Here is a 6,135-nt window from a genome sequence, read left to right as displayed (position 1 = left end):
TACTGTATTTTGTAAATTATGTTATAGCCTATTACTTATACAACGTTTAGGTAAAGCAACATTTACGCTTAACGTGGGAGTTTCGATAATTAGCGTCTTTAGGAATTGTTGACGTTACAACCCGTGCCTGAAAACACAGGTACGTTAACAAGCAAATTACTGGACCGGTATTTTAGAACTATGTCACAGCAATAGACACATTAAACACCAACAACATGGACGTTGATAGCAAGATTTGTATCGAAAAACTTTGAGTTTGGATGAATAAAGTGTCTGCAGTAATATTTGCAATGCAAATACTAATAGGTTTTATTTGGGGTGTCTTTGATTTGCCAAAATATCTATAGAGCAATGATGAAATTGAATAGAACAAGTTATATTTTTTACAGACCTTTGGCTGCATTTAGACAGGCAGCCCAATTCTGATATTTTCTTCACTAATTGGTCTTTTGACCAATTAGATCAGCTCTGAAAAAAAATCATATGTTAAAGATCTGATGTGATTGGTCAAAAGACCAATTAGTGAAAAAACGATCAGAATTGAGCTGCCTGTGTGAACACAGTCTTTGAGGCCTACCATTCACTCTCTCAAGGTGGGAGAGTGTGTAGTATTTTAATTAGATTTGCCAGCAGCATACCACCCTGCATACCACCCTGCATCCCACTGCTGGCTTGCTTCTGAAGCTAAGCAGGGTTGGTCTTGGTCAGTCCCTGGATGGGAGACTCAATGCTGCTGGAAGTGGTGTTGGAGGGCCAGTAGGAGGCACTCTTTCCTCTGGTCCCAAAAATGCCCCAGGGCATTGATTGGGGAAATGTAAAACTTGTACTGTATTTGAGGTTCTAAAAGGCTTCTGAAGTTTGTAATCTCCACTAAGAAATTTCAGACTTGTTCTTCACTTATGACAAATGTACATGAATTATTTTCCACGTAGTAATCCTTTCACTGCATAATTATTTTCCTGCTGTAGAAAACTCTCAAATGAATCTCCGATACCTGCAGCTTAAAATTGGAGATACATGCAGAACCGCTCGTTCCTTTTTCTACCAAAATGTATTAGATTCTAAAGGACTTTATAATGATATAAAATTGTCCATTTAAGTATTTTACAATTAACAGACCTCATGACCACAACCTCTGGCGTATCATTCACATTTTATGGGGGTTTCTCACAAGATACGCATGTGATATGACATCCTACTCTTAACTTTGGAGTTGGGAGTCATGAGATTTCACCGCCTCAAATTAAAACTCAACTATCAAACGTTGGTTTGGGTTTGGGTGCATTGACTGCATTCCTGCCTATAAATGTCAACGGCCACACGGGGGAGACAGAAAGAAATGAATAACAGTTTGTGGGAGTGGTTGAAAGAGAAAAAAAGATGGTGTGAGAGGGAAGAGGGAAGATTAAGAGTGAGTGGGAAATAGATTTTGAGATATCACCACAATGTGAAAACAGCAAGTCTTTCCTATTTTGCGTGCATGTGGCAGACTGGGCGGGCTTTTCTCTGGCCGTATGTCAGGGTTGACTTCTCTGATATACAGTATCTACTGGCAGGAAAACGACTGGCAAGAAAACAGAGGACTGAATCAATGTATTCCTTTAGCTCTTGTGGTGATTATTGACTTAGTTGTTTATTTGTGAAGACTTCCACTGAATCAATTTCCCCACTGGAAGACGATCTTGGCTCCACCAGGGTCCAAAATCCCCTTCAGTTGCCGAGAAACCACTCCAGTGATTTGTGTGATGTCGGAGTTCATTAAAGACAGTGACATGCCTGCACTGTGAACGCAGCCAAGACCCTGCTATGGAGGGGAGAGGAGGAGGAGGGGGTTTTGGCCACAGCCCACACACCCTATCCCCCATGCCTCTCACGCACACTGTCTCCCTCGCTCACACATACACACGCGCGCAAACACACCATGTCTCTCACACAGGCACACACGCTGCCCCCCCCCCACCTCCCCACTCACACACACACATGTTGTCTTCCCCCCAACACCCCTGCACCATAGGGCTACTTTAACATGCATTGATTGTTTTCTGTCTCCACGCTAGCTTGGGAACTGGGCTGGGTTTCAGCATTGAGGATTAAAGCAATGAAGAGCGGGTTTGGCAGGGGAAACTATCGTGGAGGATCAGGATTTGATGTTTAATTGATCGAGTTTGGATGTCGGAGCTGCAGGCATGTCACTTGTAATCACTCCAGATTTATTTCAGTGTGCCTGCATGCTCCCCATGCCTCCTGTGCCTTTTCTATGCTGGTTTCCTCTCATTTAGCAGCACAGTCTATCAAAGAAAAGGGTTTCACAGCCAAGCATTGCATATTTAAACATGGGAGGGAAATCGTGGCTCTAATTGAAAACAACAGCCCACTCATAACTCTGAACTAGAACTTAAAAATGTGCTCTTCACATCAGTCACTCGAAATACTTCGAAAATAAATGCTCTCTCATTTCGACTCTTGCCTTTTGTATCCTTTGGTACTGTGCCATGGCTCCTGCTGCTATGTGCTGTACAATAAATTAATGTTTGATCTTTCGCTCTCTCTCTCTTTCTCTCTTTCTCTCTCTCTCTCTGCCTCTCTCTCTCTCTCTCTCTGCTTCTCGCTCTCTCTCTGTCTCTCTCTGCTTCTCGCTCTCTCTGTACAGCTACACTTCTTCACATTTTTTCCCTCTCATCTATACTCCAGGTCCTCTCTCTCTCTCTTTCTCTCTCTTCCTTGCTGAGTGCTGACCCATTGCTGACCTGGCATGGTGTGAAGCAAGTGACCAAGGAGTGGCTGTTCCCTCGTGTGAATCTGTCCAGACATCTGTCATGCACACACTTATTCTCTCTTTCTCTCTCTCTGTCTGTCTCTTTCTCTCTCTCTCTCTTACACACACAAACACACACACACACACACACACACACACACACACACACACACACACACACACACACACACACACACACACACACACACACACACACACACACACACAGAACTCAGAGATTTCAGCCAGCTCCCGCCCCCTGTGTGTGTACCAGCATGGACCAAGCCCTCATGTTCCATCAACATTTTCTCTACACACAGTTAGAAATATAATTTGTGGAGTTTTTTTAATCCATTACAGATCATGCATTGCACTGCTCCAGCAAGATCTTATCATTTTTGTTCTTATCATTTGTAGCCACCGATTTCCATGGGGCACATTTTTGGTTCACTGTTCACACCTGTAGTAGCTTGCAGTAAATAGTACAGTCTCTCTCTCTCTCTCTCTCTCTCTCTCTCTCTCTCTCTCTCTCTCTCTCTCTCTCTCTCTCTCTCTCTCTCTCTCTCTCTCTCCTCCTGTTTCTCTGTCCCTTCCTCTCTCTCTGTATCACCCTCTCCCCGTGTTTCTCCCAGTGAATACCAGGGGTGCAGTGAGGCTGGTGGCAGTGTGTGAGGCACCATTGTGTGAGGGGTCGAGGAGAGTCAGGGGCCAGACAATGCCAGGGTCAGAACACTCACGGGACGGAGCGGCCATCCACAGAGCAGTCAGCCAACACAGCCAAGCACACAGAGAGAGAGAAAGAGACAGAAGAAGGAGAAGAAAGAAAGCGACTGAAAGAGAGCGAAGTGAAGTAACAGGAAGAGCGCAAATGGGGAAGAGAAACAGGAGGAATAGATAGAAATAATGAGAAAGAGGAAGAAAGGGGGATTTATGGGCTTCCATAGTCTGTGTAGGAGGACTGAAAGGCACTGTGATAACAGAAACAGACGGATGACAAAGAGAAGGAGTTAGTCAGCAGAGTGAACCAGCTTAGTCAGCAGAGCTAGCCAGGTGGACTAGTAAGGCCCAGGCAGTCAGTCTCACTGTTATCCTTTTCTCACTGCTGAGCCAAGCTGAACTGGTCTTGCCTGGTTTCACGCCCACCTTAGTTATTATAATTTTGGTGGGTGCACATATTTGTCCTATTTCACAGATGTACAATTGTGTATGAATACACGTGTGAATTGGAAATGTGTTTATCCCAGTCTCCCTGAGACACCCTCAGAGAGTGGGGTCGCGGCCAGGGTCTGCCATGGAGCAATTAGGGTAAAGTGCCTTGCTCAAGGGTGACAGATTTTTCACCTTGTCAGCTCGAGGATTCAAACTAGCGACCTTTCAGTTACTATCCCAACACTCTAAGCATTAGGCTGCCTGCCGCCCTATAAAGCTGTTGGAAGCATGCTGGTACATGGTGAGCATACTATACCAGCACTAGCAGTCTATGGTTGGGGTCGGCACGATAGAGTGAAAATGGTATATGAGTGGACAGGTCCCAGTCACCATGGAGCTAGATACTCTGACCAACACGGTCCTTGAGGCTCTACGATGACCATTTATTAGCTGACCTGCTGAGCACTGCTGAGACGCTGAGAGAAAATACCAATACCTTTTAATTATGACATCATTTCCTCTCAAGCAATCCCTGGATTGCGATGAGCTTCGTTCTCTTGATACTGCTTCTTTTGGTGGTTATTACTTAGGTCGGTCACAGTGTTTGGGATATTTGGTTATGCAATTTATGTAAATGTATGTAGATTATTCAAATGAATCTAAATTGCCCCCTTCATTTGCTGTCAGTGGTATTTGTATCACGTGTGGTTGTTGCATGAAAGAAAACATTATTTTAAAAGAAAGAGTATTGGTCAGTCTATCCTTGAAGAAGTGTGTGTGTGTGTGTGTGTGTGCGTGTGCGTGTAAGTGTGTGTGTGTGTGTGCGTGTGCGTGTGCGTGTTGACTCGAGGGGAGCCTTCAGCCCTTGGTTGATCTATGCTCCATCTGACAGGGGGGATCCTGAATATCTGCCCACAGCCAACTGACCCCCCTCCCACCACAAACACGCAGACACACACACACACACACACACACACACACACACACACACACACACACACACACACACACACACACACACACACACTCACAGGCACACGCACTCACAGACACACCCAGACACATATCCCTCCTCCTCAGGTTACCACCACAGCCCACCCCCTCCCCCACTTCCCTCCTCCTCCCTCTCTCATCCCTCCAGGATGGGGAGAAAGAAAAGCAGTCCGAATTGGATGTCAGAGGGAATTAGATGGAAGACAATTTGATTTCTCCGTCTACCCTGCTTCCTTCTTTCTTCTCCTTCACGGAGATGGAGAACGAAAGAGAGGCAGGCAGGCAGGCATCGGTGTCAGCCGAGGAGTTGATGCTCGCAGACAGGAGACAGTTATGAGAGAGAGAGAGACTGGCAGAGAGAGAGAGGGAGAGAGATGGAGTTAAAAGGAGACAGAGAGGAGGAGGAGACAGGCAGAAAGACAGGGAAACAGACAGACTGAGAGGTAGAAAGCAGCAGCCCATCCAGCCATTTAATAGTCCTCCCACTCAGTGTCCAAATGGAGAGATTGACACGTGCTAGCAGGAGGTTTAATAGCCATTGTAATGGTCCGCAGTGCAGGTGGGCGGAGAGACCAGGCCTGAACCATCTTACCCACCCAAAGTAACTCAATTTTCCCACTCACACCCATTTTAGAAACCCTTTAGGAAATGGCAAGAGTGTCGAGTTAGTTACCTTCCAATTCCATGTTGCTGGTGCTCTTAACCACTCTAGGAAAGTGAACACATTGTATGCGTCCCAAATGGCACCCTACTCCCTATATAGTGCACTAGCTTTGACCAGGGCCCATAGAGCTCTGGGCAAAAGTAGTACATTAAACAGGCAATAGGGTACCATTTGGGACACAGCCATAGATTTCCTACAAACCACTGAGGAGGAGGCAGGGGAGGTGGATTCGGGTGAGAGTGGCCACTCTGTGGTATTGTGGTGGGGGTTTGGAGGGTTGGGGGTTGGAGTCCCTGGTGGGTTGTGGGAGAAAAGCTGTGGTAAGGCAAGTGGTAGTAGAGCTGCATGAAGCCTACTAGGACTAGGATAAGGGGAGTCAAATTCTTAGCCTCGATTAGCCATGCCAACCAAATCTCTACTCTATCTCTAAATCCCCCCCCCCCCCCCCCCCCCTCCCACACACACACACACACACACACACACACACACTGGAGACAAGGTTCTCCAGTTATTTTAGTATTTCAGACAGAAGTGTGGTGACTGTTGAGTTGTTGCACTTGTATTTCACCCTAGC

The sequence above is a fragment of the Salvelinus fontinalis genome, chromosome 40 (assembly GCF_029448725.1).
Source record: "Salvelinus fontinalis isolate EN_2023a chromosome 40, ASM2944872v1, whole genome shotgun sequence".
Classification (NCBI taxonomy): Eukaryota; Metazoa; Chordata; class Actinopteri; order Salmoniformes; family Salmonidae; genus Salvelinus; species Salvelinus fontinalis.
The sequence above is the reverse complement of the archived record's forward strand: the minus strand, read 5'-3'. Positions refer to the sequence as shown.